General features: G+C 38.0%; 1 protein-coding gene across 1 annotated transcript in view; it reads left to right on the top strand.

The window, feature by feature from the left end:
* ADGRV1 (adhesion G protein-coupled receptor V1) overlaps positions 1-14418 on the top strand; it is a 567434-nt gene that overhangs the window by 481899 nt on the left and 71117 nt on the right. The gene's annotated exons all lie outside the window — the stretch shown is intronic.

A 14418-nucleotide genomic window follows, 5' to 3' on the forward strand; every position in this document is an offset into this window, starting at 1 on the left:
ATATATGAAGTCCCTAGAATACATAATATAATAATGTCTAATACATTATTAGAGACTCAATAGATATTGTCATTTATAGGCTAATAAAAGGATTCATTCTAATATAAGAAAAGCCTGTAGTTCCTAAACTGTGTAAGGGAAGATGCAAAACGATTTTCCTTGTTGTGTAAAAAGAAGGGACTCTTGGGCTTCCCTGGTGGCACAGTGGTTGAGAGTCCGCCTGCCGATTCAGAGGACACGGGTTCGTGCCCCAGTCCGGGAAGATCCCACATGCCGCGGAGCGGCTGGGCGCGTGAGCCATGGCCGCTGAGCCTGCACGTCCAGAGCCTGTGCTCCGCAACGGGAGAGGCCCCAGCAGTGAGAGGCCCACGTACTGCAAAAACAAAACAAAACAAAACAAAAAACAAAACAAAAAGAAGGGACTCTTTTATATTAGTCTGTGGGGTAGTTTGTAGATAGTTGTATCTAGCCAACTCTTCCCTCTTCTCTCTCATTTAGCATGCAATTATTATGAGGGCAGAAATATTATTTAAGGTTATGATTAATCTTAGATTCTTCAGTTAAAAAAACAATATTCAATGTAGAAATCCACCTTTTTCACGGGATATAGAATTTATCTAGAAGCTCTGCTTTTATTCAACTTAAGATTCATTTTATTAAAATGCATATTCTCTTTCGAAGGAAAAGTTTGTTTCTTTCCCCAAATAACCAGATTTATTTTGTTCTGTATATTATGTAAAAGTGCCAATGTTTGCATGTTTTCAATAATGATAACATCATAAGGGCCTAACCTAACGAGTTAGTCCTTTCATGCCTGAATCACCCCTGTGCCTTTTTGGATATGATCCATCATGGATACAGTAGATAAACAATGCTCTGATTATCTGAAAAACAGCCCTCAAGCATTGAACATAATGCTAAAAGCCCTAGCACACTTCTATCTCAACTAGCGAAACCTCTCTTGCAATGAAATATTAATAGAAGCATTGCTCTTATTGTAGCTTTTCAAATAAAAACAATTATGGCAGTTCTGATTCCCCTATTCCCACTCAATCTAATAGTCATTATCTCACTTGGACTCTTACAGTGTTTTCCTGATAGGTCACTAGTTCTAGTTCTTCTCCAGTATCATTTTCTCAGATGTCTATATTTCAACAAAGTGGCTCCCCTCACTCTCTAGCTTTACAGTCATTCGAAGTCTCTCTCATTGCCCAGAAGAAAGTTCAGTCTTTTTATAACACAAAAGTCTCTATAAGTCCACCCTTGGGCCATCTTTTCGTCCCCAAGTTAGTTACCATTCAGCCTGCATTCTGACCATGCCATCAATTTACTCCTCTTACTTGTTCTTTTTTTTTAATAAATTTTATTTATTTATTTATTTATTTTTGGCTGTGTTGGGTCTTCATTACTGTGTACAGGCTTTCTCTAGTTGCAACGAGTGGGTGCTACTCTTCGTTGCAGTGCACGGGCTTCTCTTGTTGTGGAGCATGGGCTCTAGGCATGCGGGCTCAGTAGTTGCAGCACGCGGGCTCACTAGTTGTGGCTCGTGGGCTCTAGATTGCAGGCTCCCTAGTTGTGGCGCACGGGCTTAGTTGCTCCACGGCATGTGGGATCTTCCCAGACCAGGGCTTGAACCCATGTCTCCTGCACTGGCAGGTGGGTTCTCAACCACTGTGCCACCAGCGAAGCCCCTACTCTTACTCATCCTTAAAATTGCCTGATACTGTCATCTTTGCTCATGTAAGGCGCCCTCTATGAACTCCTCATCATCAGTTGATAAAACTCATGTGTTTAGTAAGTAATGTGAGAAAATGTGGATGAAAGAGAGGTGGAAGGTGCTTATTACCCTTCCATAATCTTCATTATCTCCCCAAAGCTGTCCTAAAGAAACCCATAATCTAAGTAAAAGAAGTGTGCTGAACAAACACAAGTTAATCCCTAGGAAGCCCTTCCAGCAAGATACTGCTCACTCTTTTATAGAAATCTTGGAAGCTCCCAACATGCTACCTCTTCTGTGACGCCTTTGGAATTCCCTCTTTACAGAGCCACACCAAATAAGCTTTACTCATTCCTTCTTCTATGCTTTTAAAGCACTTTGTTCCTACAGCCATTACAGCACTTAGCATTTATTTCAGAATTAAATGGTGACTTGTTTTGGTGTGTGTGGCTGATTTCCTTAATAAATTATGAATTCCTTGAGGGTAAGGACCATTTATTATTCATCTCTGTATCACCAGAGCCTGGTAGAGTGCTCAGTAGATAGCAGGAGCATAATTAATATTTGTTGACTAAATGAATAAATTAATAATCATCAATGCACCATAAAATCGTATGATTATGGGAATGGATCCCAAAGCTAAATATAGCTTTAAGAAGAAAAGGAATCTGTCATATCATCAGAAGTAGAAATTATAGAATTTATCTCATTGATCTGTTTGTAGGTATCCCTTTAAAAGTTATTATTAGGACTATCATTTTTGCCTTGACTTCTCTGATTCCCAAAACTATGTGTTCAGCTTTGACCTCTAAGCTGATATCTTACATTTTATTTGAAGCCTCCTTTAACTCTCTTCCATCTGAACATGTGCCACATACCTCGAATTCAAATGTTCAAGAAAAAAAAATGTCAATCTACTCTACCAAGGAGCATTTGATACTCTCTTTGAATCTGTCTACTAGAATTCCATTGCATTGACCTGAAAAATATCTAGTCCAGAAGGACTGTAAGTTCATGTTTTGCCCATTTCCCTGCTCCATATACATAGCAGTTAATGACAAGATATAACAAGAGAAAATTAAAAAGAAGATGAATTGTGGATCAGAAAGAGCAGAAGCACAAAGTATAAGCTGGGCTACTGTCAAGGACCTGATGTTTTCTGGGTCCACAAGCCTGTGAATGCAGGAGTATCTCAACTGCTGTGGTGGTAAGCTGGGAATTAAAGGTCTCACCCAAGGCCGGTAGACTGGAGCAGTAGCACCTGTAGGAAAGGAACCTGAAAAAGAGCTGCCATAGTAGCTTGGGCTTTGGCTCAGGGATCTGGGAGCCCAAAGAGAAAGCAGAGGAAGCATCTCACCAAGTTCCTGGGCCAAAATCTCTAGAGTTCACAGAGTTTATCTGCCATATTCATATGTCTATGTCATTATGGGGACAGAAGACCCATGACACCAAACTAGTCCTTTTTGGAGAGAAGGGTTAAGTGGAGGCCACCACAAAACCATTAGACAGAAAAAGGTAGCCAGAGAGAAAGACAGAGAGTGAGTGAGAGAGAGAGAGAGAGAGAGAACAAGCAAGGAAGCAAATGCTTTCTACTCAAGATTAGCTGCAATATAAAAGTCCCAAACATTGGAGGAAAACTAACAAAGATAGCCCTTAAAATCAGCAAAGAGATGAATTTAACATAGAAAAAAATATAAAAATAGAATAAACTATAAATAACTTTCTCAAGTTATTTAGGTTCCTCAAAAATATAAAGTAGGAATCATCAAACTATGGCCCTGCCAGCCACTTACCTGTTTCCTCATTTTATCTATTTATTTTTTTAACAGCTTCATTGAGATATAGTTTACATCCCGTAAAGTTCATCTGTTTAAATTGTACAGTTCATTGGTCTTTATTATATTTATATAGTTGTGTAACTATTGCCATAATCTAATTTTAGAATACTTGCATCATCCCCAAAAAGAAACCCCATACCTGTTAGCAGTCACTCCCCATTCTCCACTTCCCTGAAGCCTAGGTAACTGCTAATCAATTTTCTGTCTCTATAGATTTGTCTATTCTGGACATTTCATATAATGGAACTATAGAATAGGTGGTCTTTTATTAAGTCTGGCTTCTTTCACTTAACATAGTGGTTTCAGAGTTCATCCATACTTTATATCATGTATCAGTACATAGTTCTTTTTATTGACAAATAATATTGCATTGTGTGAACATACTACATTTTGCTTTCCTATTCATCAGTTGATGGACATTTGGGTTGTTTTCACATTTTGGCTATTATGAAAAACATTCCTATGGTCACTTATATATAAGTTTTTGTATTAACATGTGTTTTCATTTCTCTCGGGTATATGCCTAGAATTGGAATTTCTGCGTCATACAGTAGCTTGATGTTTAACATTTTGAGGAACTGCCAAACTGTTTTCCAAAGTAGCTGCAGTGACCTGTTTTTGTAAGTAAAGGTTTTTCTTGACACCCAGCCACACCCATTTGTTTACATATATTCTATGGCTGCTTGCAACAAAAACCATGTGGCCTGAAAAACCTAACATTTAATATCTGGCCCTGTACAGAAAATGGTTGACCATTGACCCCTGACATAAAGGAAGATGTATCCATTCAAAGCACTTAAACATTAAAAAAAAAAAAAAAAAAAGATATAAGCAAATAAAATTAAAAGAGACCAATATGAAAATGAAAAAATTTCAATAATCTTGACAGTGAAAAATAACACTAGTCGAAAGTTTTAAATATCTTTATATTTGAGATAAAATATAGATGAGACACAGAGAAGAGAGAATTAATTAATTAGAATCCGAAGCTAGGATTAAGGAATTCATGTGAAAGATACAAAAAAAGAGAAAATATGAAAACAGAGCTAAGAAGTATGAGAATACATTGCCAGGAGAAAAGAATACAGGAAATGGAGAGTAATCAATATTTGAAGAGGTAATGTTGAGAATTTTCTAGAATTAAAGAAATTAACATAACTACCCATAAATATCTACCTTGTTTAAAAATTGGGGGAGAAGGGTAGGGGAATGCTGAAAAGTCTACTATATTAGTAAAGTTCCCACATCTGTATTTTTGAAAACTGGATAGTAGGTACCCTTTCTTTGCTTCTAATATTCTTTATTGTTAGAATAATTGGCACAAACCCCACTCAGGAGTTTGAGTCCACAGTGCAAGCAGTTGCCACTATGTTCTCTAAAAGCCAAAGCTTCAAATGCAACACAGACTGGTACCGGGCCTCTTCTCTTCTTTCCTCTGAGATTCCTGCACTTTTTATACCCCGTGTGTACGTGATATCTGAGAAGGAGGGCAGTTCCAATTACAGTTGGCCCTCTGTATCACCAGGTTCTGCATTTGCAAATTCAACCAGCCATGAATAGCCATTCAACCAACCAATATTTGGGGAAAAAAATTCCAGAAAGTTTCAAAAAGCAAATCTTGAATTTGCCACACACCAGCAACTATTTACATAGCATTTACATTGTGTTTACAACTATTTACATTGTATTAGGTATTATTTTAAGTATTCCAGGGGATGTGCATAGGTTATATGCAAATAGTATGCCATTTTATATAAGGGACTTTGAGCATCCTTGGATTTTGGTATCCTGCAGGGTCCTGGAACTAATCCCCAATGGATACAGGGGGAAGACTGTAGTCTCAAGCAGATCTGGCTTAGTTCTCTACAATTCCAAACATGCAAAATAGCCCTTTTTCCTAAGGCAGCTGAGATGGTTTATAGTTTAGTTTTATTTTGCCCTGCATTTTTTAAAATTTATTTTAATTTATTTTAAATTAATTAATTAATTTATTTTTGGCTGTGTTGGGTCTTCGTTGCTGCGCGCAGGCTTTCTCTAGTTGCGGTGGGCGGGGGCTACTCTTCGTTGCAGTGCACAGCCTTCTCATTGTGGTGGCTTCTTTTGTTGTGGAGCACAGGCTCTAGGCACATGGGCTTCAGTAGTTGTGGCACGCGGGCTCATTAGTTGTGGTTCTCGGGCTCTAGAGCACAGGCTCAGTAGTTATGGCGGATGGGCTTAGTTGCTCCACGGCATGTGGGATCTTCCCAGACCAGGGATCGAACCCGTGTCCCCTGCATTGGCAGGCAGATTCGTAACCACTGTGCCACCAGGGAAGTCCCTGCATTTTTTTAATTGGATGAGTATTTTCAGATATTACAGTTGACCGTTGAACAGCACTGATTTGAACTATGCACTTATATGCAGATTTTTTCAAGAGATACGTACTACAGTACTATACCATCCACCATTGGTTGAATCCTCAGATGCAGAAAATATATATATATTATTATATATATAACTGTAAAGTTATATGTGGATTTTTGATTGTGAGGGGGTTTGGCACCCCTAACCTTTGCATTGTTCAAGGCTTAACTGTATTAGATAGTAGCATGAGAAATACATTCTCAAGTAATAAATCAAGAGTTGAAAGTAAATCCCCTTTTATTACAGAAGCACAGTTTCCTAGTTTTCCAAATTATGTTAAATTTTGAGTATTTTTGGTCAAACCTTGTCAGGAGTTTTTTGTTTATTTATAAATTACCTTTAACAATGAGTACGATGCATTATGAGAAGGAAAGGTCAATTTATAGTTTCCTTATAGCCAAGCTGTTTTCTGTTTTTAGTAGCTAGGATGATTATGGTTATTTATTTACCTTAGAGTTTTAGGTTTGGTAAACAGATGTGATTAGTTAACACCAGCATCAGCCCTGTTTGAATAACTGAAGAGCTTATATCAGTCATTTTGTTTGGGCTGGAATCTTCCATATTTCTATAGAACTGTTCTCTAGACTGTTCACTCTGGTGCAGATTAGATGTGCCTGACAACAGGAGCAATTTTACATCAACACTTGTGTGTTGGTTATGTCTGCTCAGTATCAACCCCTTTATACTCTATATTTTGAGTGACTTCTTCACTCCTGACATCCGTTAATTTCAGACTCAAATTTCCACTGAAATCCAAAGGAAAGGGGGAACAGAGGAAGAGCTGCTAGTAAATCAAATACACTCTGTGCTGTAGTCTCCAAAGACAGCCACTGTCAGTCCCTCCCTTTCTGAGCGTGGCTGGGACAGCGATGTCAGCTTTGCTTCCTTCTGTGCCCTTTTTGCTGCTCGACTGCTATGAACCACATTTTCGAAGGTCGGTGGCTCCTAGTGAAATTTACTGGCCTCCTCCTCCTTCAGTGAAGTGAGTGTGCAGTGAGAATGAGTCAGGATAAAGGTATGTTCCCTGAACTAAACTTCAGTGTCTCAAAGAGCATTTTAAACAAAGCCTGTAATTTTAGGGTTTGGTTTTGATCTCTGGCAATGATAAGCTTGTCTCTCCTTTTAGGCTTATTAGAATTTACTGACTTTTCTGATTCATCAGCCAGTTCTTATGTGAGGAGTGATTCATGGATCAGGGAAGGAAAATTAATTTGAATAAAAAGAGGAAGCAGATTACAAATCCCTTTCTTATAAAAATCCCATGCATATGTTTCAATATGATATATAAAAAATGTAAAGGTGGCTTGATCCAGCTAGCCATGCATAACATGAATCTGAGGTATTTGGAATCTCCCCGTACAATAATGGCCACTTCTGTGCTTGGTAATATATTTGAGGATGAATGCTTCCACTTCTTCTGAGTCTCCATGTCTTCATATTTACAGAACAACAATACTAATGTAAATCAAGATTCCATCGCTATTATGAAAATCATTGGAAACTTGCTCTAATGAATATTATGAAGTATCATCCCTTTCATCTTAAGGTTGAGTAACTTTTCTTCTCCTGACATCTTAGAAATTTCAAAAAGAGTTCAGAGAAACTCAGTATAAGCCAAAGGAAAAAGAAGAAAAGGAAATAGCTCCTAGTAAACGCAATACACTCTGTGTTGTGTTCTCCAAAGAGGGCCGCCATCAATTATTTCCCTCCCTTTACATGTGTGCTTCTCCTCACATACAACAGTGGAGTCTATTTCCCCTCCCTTTAACTCTTTGGACTTGCGAAGTGATACTGCCCCATAATGGGTCTAACCTTTAAGAGGACTAGCAGTTTCAGCTTCCTTTCTCTTGGAAGCCAGTCACAGTGTAAGAAGTCCAGTTACTCTGAGACCACCATGATGTTAGAAACTCCAGGCTAGTCATATGGAGTGGCCATGTGAATAGGCATATTTGACCAGCCTCCAGTTGTTTCAGGCGTCTGATTCCAGACATGGGAGTAAAAAGCCTTCCTGTAGGTTCCAGCCCGAGTAGACACCACACAGATCAGAAAACCGCCCAGCACAGATTGTAAATTATTTTAAGCCACCAAGTTTTGTGGTGGTTTATTATGTAGCAATCAATAGCTGAAACACTCTGGTTCTAGTATCCTTATTATTCTCACATCAAAATTCTAAGTATGTCATTGTCATTTTTAATTTTCATTCTGATTTTATTGTGCTGTTTTATTTTAGTTTTTATTGCTTGTCATTTCAAATACATATTACAGAATTCTAAGTGTGTCATCATTTTAAATTTTACATGGTTTATAAATATAAATGGAAAAACACAATATGATTTTTTTTCCCTAAACCAAAATTAAGGCTTCCACTAAAGCAAAGTAAAAGTAATCTTACCTAACAACAGTATGTACTTGAATCAGATCCAGAATGACCAATATAACAGGTTTCACATGTCCTTGGCAGTAAGCTGCTTGTTTGCAGTCTACTCCCAGTTCCATTGCTGAAAAGAAAATAAAAAACAATGCCTAGGGACCTAAGGAAAACCCCAGAGCTCCCCACTACACAATGAACAATCTCTTCCACTTGAGCTTAAAAAAATCTTTGTGAGCACAGTTTAGTCTTCCCACATTTTGTCAATAGTGCTGGGGAAAATCCAGAATATTTTTAAAAACATTATGCATGCTCATCCTCTGCTTAGAATTATATCTATGACCTCAGTCTTCAAAGATTCAAATCAGAAATCTTTGAGCCTGAAAGATGATGTGTAGTCATTCAGTGTGTGTTGGTTTTTTTCATTATTGTTTTTGAAAACATTGGGGATTTGATATTGCTCATTAAAAACTCCTAGAACAATAGCATCAGGAATTAGTTTCCTAAGGCTTGGAACCTCAAGATAAAAAGTAAAAAATAAAATCAGAGAGTTGAGAGAAAGCTTGAATTTCTGTTTGAACTCCTGATTTACACATGTAACCAATGAAGAAAATGGACTAGTAATTTGTGGCAGAGCTGGGTCTTTCTAAAACTCAAGTTTCCTGAATGTCTATACCTCAGTGACTGCCTTTTACCTAGTCTGTTAAAACTGATGAGACAAGGATGGTTCTCTCTTCAGACTATTTCAGTACTAAACTGTTAAATTCAATTTACATTTGTTTTCTAGGTGGGCAGCGGGCATAGAGCATGGATGTGGTAGGTTTGGGAGAGAGAGTAGAAGACATGTAAGTGGCAGCTGTGAAAGGACTTGGGCCCTGGTGGCAATCATCATTATCCTCATCATCTCTACCAATCACCGTATGCCAGACACCGGGCTAAGCATTTCGTATATATTATCTCAATTTTTACAAGAATCTTGTGAAATAGGCATTTCTATTCCTATAGTGAGACAAGAAAATGAAGGAAATGAAAGGCTTAGGAAGGTGTCCAGATTTGCAAAGCCGTTAAATTGTGCAGTTGGATTAGAACCACAGGTGACTCTGGCCAACACCAATGCTTCACAGTTTACCATTTTTTTATCAAAACTTTCATTGAGAAAAATAACATGTAAACATTAAATTAAACCTAGAGAGCTCTAATTCCATAAAAGGAATTGTTCGATTTTATTCCTGAGAAAGAATTTGAAGTGATCCAGGCTAGCAAATTATTTCTTCATCTTATTTCCAAGAAAGACTGCCCCCTCTCTTTATGGTACTGAAACATGCCTAGTTTTCCTCACTATTCTCATATGTAGTGCAGGCATAATAATAATATATAACTTTATAGCACTGTTTGAAGGATTAAAGTATTAAATGTCAATTCATATAAAGTCTTTAGCACACTCTCTGAAACACAGTAAGCAGTCAGTAGGCTTTGGTATTTTTGTTAGCATAACAACTCTTTCAATATGTAATTGGTGCAGAATATACTCAGACTTTGTCCTGTATACTTACTAAATGTCTCTCAGATATGCCTCTCTCTTCCTTTCTTCATGATTATGCCTGATGTATTAATCAGCTCGAGCTGCCATAACAAAATGCCATAGACTGGGTGGTTTAAACAATTAAAATATATACCTCACAGTTCTGGAGGCTGAGAAGTCCCATAATCTGGGTGCTGGCCAATTCAGTTCCCGATGAGGGCCCTCTTCCTGGCTTGCAGACAATCATCTTCTTGCTATGTTCTTACATGGGGGAGAGAGGGAGAGAAAGAGAATGAGGAAGAGAAAGGGAGAAAGAGAAATGTCTCATGTCTCTCCTTACAAGGACACTAATCCCATCACGAGGGCTCTACCCTCATGACTTAACTCCTTAAGTCCCTATTTCCAAATACCATCACATTGAGGGGTGGGGCTTCAACATATGAATTTGGTGGCGGGGGGGGGGGGGGGGGGGGGGACTCAATTCAGTTCATAGCACCTGGGTTATATCCTCCATTATCTCACAACTCTCTTAAACTGATATTCCTTGATTCTTGTCTGTCCCCATTCCACATTGAACATCTAAAAGGTGAAATTGATCACATCATTAATTCATCCAGTAGCGATCCTTAGGGACTTCTCTGGCCCTCCAGTGGTTAGAACTCTGTGCTTCCAGTGCAGGGGACACATGTTCAATCCCTGGTCGGTCAGGGAAAGAGGATCCCACATGCTGTGAGGCGTGGCAGAAAAACAAACAAAGACAATAGCAATCCTTAAACTGTAGGATAAAAGGAAAATTCCAATACTTCCCTGCATAAACTTTCCATATGCACAGCCATACTGAACTAGTGCTGTTGCCTAAAAGTGACATGATGTCTGATAAGTCTGGACTTAAACAACATAACTGAATTCACTCTCACTTGCTGAGTTCATCATTTATGGTGGTTGGGGAGGAGAAGGAATGGAATTGAAATTAATTTCTTGATACCCATCATGAACAGGCTTCAATAGAATGTTAGTGGAAGATGTGGTCAGTATGATATACATTTAAAGCCAGTGTCTAAGAGCATCACAGTGGCATTGCTGCTCAGATTCACTGCAAACTCTTTGCCCTTCATCTCTTATTGACATAGGCTTACCATTGCCATGCGAATACCATTGCCATGCCTCAGCTTGACCCAGAGGGTCAGTGAAACTTTCCCCATTGTTTATAATTTTTATGCATAGGCTGAGTTTCCCAAATATTTCCTTGGCAGTTTTTTCCCAAGTTAATTAAAAGTTTACATTTTAACTTTCCTGGCATACTCCACTCTTTCAAAGGACTTTTCCCCCCTTAAATCCTTTTTTTAGTTATCTTGAAAAAATTACAGTGAGGCATTACTTTCTACTCTTTTGAAAATTAGGTGAAACAGTTATTCATATTTATTACTTTCATCTAAGAGCACATTCAGTTTTTTAACGGGTGACTGAAGTCTTCCATTCATCTCTTAGCTAATGAAAATACAATTTCTGATTTTTTTAACATGTCTCTCAAATTTGTATTTAGACCATTGCCAAAGAATGTATTATAAAACTCTACTGAAGAGTAGAAAAATGAGTTTTTCAAGCCTGTTTTATCTTGGAATATTTATGGCATTGAAAACACTATATTCCCACTCAACCTGGTCTGTGAGCCACCTCAGTTGGTGTCAACATTGTGATCTTGTGATACTCCATGGTTCTCTGTAATCAGGCAAATCCCAAGTTCTAAGGTGTAAATTCCATTTGTGATTTGCAACTTTTTTCATGTATTAGTTATTACCATTCTCATTATTTAGAGATACTTTCAATTATTCAGTGCCTATACAATTCTTTAAAGAATACATAGCCACAAAATAATAGTTTGTTTGATCACACTTTAATAAATCAACTGGTACAGAATTAAAGAGAAGATCCAGAAATAAAGGAAAATAGCGTTGATAGGTCTAGGGAAATAGGCAGTGGGGACAAGTAATCTGGGGAATCAGCAATTGCATCATAAATTTCTTTAAAAATGTATAGTTGGCACATCTGTGATCACAATGGTATACTTAATAGTTTATGCATTATAAAACTCAGAAAGTTGAATAGTGAAAAAGGACATCTTTATAATAAGTTGTTTCCTTTTGGAAGAAAAGGACATCCATATCAAAGGTGAAGTTTGAATTTCATTGGGCCAGAAAGGCAGTAACAAACTTGATCTGATCCTTTTATAAAAGGACTCAGTTGCCTTCTCATAACCAAAATGGTGGCCTCGTAAACCAATCACTCTCCCTACAACCAGTTGTAAGAGGCTACTCCTTCCAACTAACAGGATGTCAAAATATTTTTGTTCCATCTTGCACTTACTTCAAGGTCATGATGTCCCTGCTTAATAACTTTTCCTATTTTTAAATTTTTGCATTTTGCTCACACCACCCTTTTCCTATTCATATTACCGTGATTACCATTTCTCATGATATCCTCCCTTCCTGGGTCAACGTTTCCCTCTTCATATCTCTCCCTGCCCTCCTCTCCCAGTTCCTCACTCCTACTGGTCTTCATCTTCACTGTGACCTCCCTCTCTTTGACCTTGTGATTGAACATCCAAGGATATTTTCATTAGCTCCCTTGATTTCCTCACCAACTTGGCTCTCTCCTTAAGCAATTTTGCCAATCACCATTCCAGTCTATGTCACGTACTTCTCTTCTTTTTACCAGCCAATCAATGCTACTCTGTAATAGATACAAATTTAGTCTAAGTAATCTTAGCTGAGCCATCTCTGCTTCTCAGTAATCCTTTGGATTATTTTTAATTGATTCTTTGGTAATCTTTGAAACAGATTGCCCATAAGTCTTATGCTTAATACCTTCTATTCTCACTCTCTATATAAGATGTGAAAACAACCTGATGATCTCTCACTCAACTTTCCTTATATTATCTGATCGATTCTTTTTTTTTTTTTTTTCTCCCTTATTTGCCATTTTTCCTTCCATTTTAGGAAGGGAGTAAATAACTCATTCTCACCAAAGCCAACCCTCCCAATTGTGCTCTCCATCTCTTTTTTCTTTTTTGGAACTTGTTTCATTAAATTTTCCACAATTGCCTTACATCTTAAACATCTCTCTATTCTGGGTCTTTCCTCTCCATCTAAAAACATGCGTCACTTTTCAGTGCCTGAAAGAACTTACTCATAATGCTGCTGCTTTATCAAGTTACCTCCTTGCCTATCTCCTTCACCAACAAACTTCTTGTAGAGTAGTTGTTATGAGCTATCTATACTCATCACCTTATGTTCACTGCTAAGCCTTGAGAGTATCTTGCTTATTCTCTTCCATTCAACACCTATAACCTTGGACACCAAATCTACTGACCACTTTTCTCATGTCCTTATCCTTAAACTCGTCTTCGTAAATCGATAACTTCCTTTCCTTGAATAGTCTATCTCCCTTGGTTTTCATGATGCTCTCTTCTTTTTTATTTTCCTGTTAAATCCCAGGCCATGACTCACTCTTTTTGTGACTCATAACTCCGGAGTGTATGTGTTTTCCAGGGATTGCCTTTGCCTTTTTCACATCACAGTAGTTATTTTCAAATCTGTCAACTTGAGCTCAACTTGTCTTCCCATCTTCTTTTCTGTCCTCTTCCTGGGAATAATATCTTGTCCTCAGGAAGTACAAAACTTGTCAACAACTTGCCTACCCCAATTGCTCTGATCTCTGTGTTACTCTTTCTCCCTCTTCCTTCTCTTCTTCCTCTTAATCCTTTTCTCATTTTCCTAATTTTGATGCCAGTGTAATTTCTTTTACTCCACACTCCTAGACTTTCAGGTCAGTAGTTGTCAAAAGTGATCATCAAAATCACACTTTCACAAATGATTGTTTGATGAGTCTCTCTAGAGGCTCAGTGAATTGGAACCTCAAGAGATGAAGTCCCAATATCTGTATAATTTTTAAAGTTTCTCACTGTTTTCTGATTTGGGGGTACTTCACCTTTAGATTCTCTATAATATTTGTGTGTCCATCCCCTTCTTTCCATTGTGGGAGTCCCTCCTCCGCCACTGCCCCAGGCCTTCAGTACGTCTCACGTTGAGCACTGCAACAGTTACCTAACTGGAATCCCTGCCACCAGCACTCTCTCCACCAATCTGTTTACTTTCCTGTGAGATTAAGGAAATTTCTGTTTTGATTGGGCCACACATCTTCTCAGAAATTTTAAATGTCTCTCCATTTCCTGTAAAATAATTCTGTACTGCTTAACCTGGTCCTCAAGATCCCTTCATGACCTCATGCTACAAATATTCTTCTCACTATTTACCTTCATGGACCTTTCACACCAATCAAAAGGGATATTTTACACTAATTTATGCATTTGCCTTTTTGCCTCTCTTTCCACTACCTTGAGTTCAAAGTCCACATGTTCAAATATGGCTCATCTTTAAGTCCCAGTTGAAATGCCAGTGGCCTCTCTGATACCATCAATGGTAAGTAACTGCTGCTTTCCCTGAATTTTTGTATAACTTTATCCCTCTTTTCTAATATTGATCTTCTACCTTTTATTATAGTGGATATATAT

Source organism: Pseudorca crassidens, chromosome 3, assembly GCF_039906515.1.
Source record: "Pseudorca crassidens isolate mPseCra1 chromosome 3, mPseCra1.hap1, whole genome shotgun sequence".
Classification (NCBI taxonomy): Eukaryota; Metazoa; Chordata; class Mammalia; order Artiodactyla; family Delphinidae; genus Pseudorca; species Pseudorca crassidens.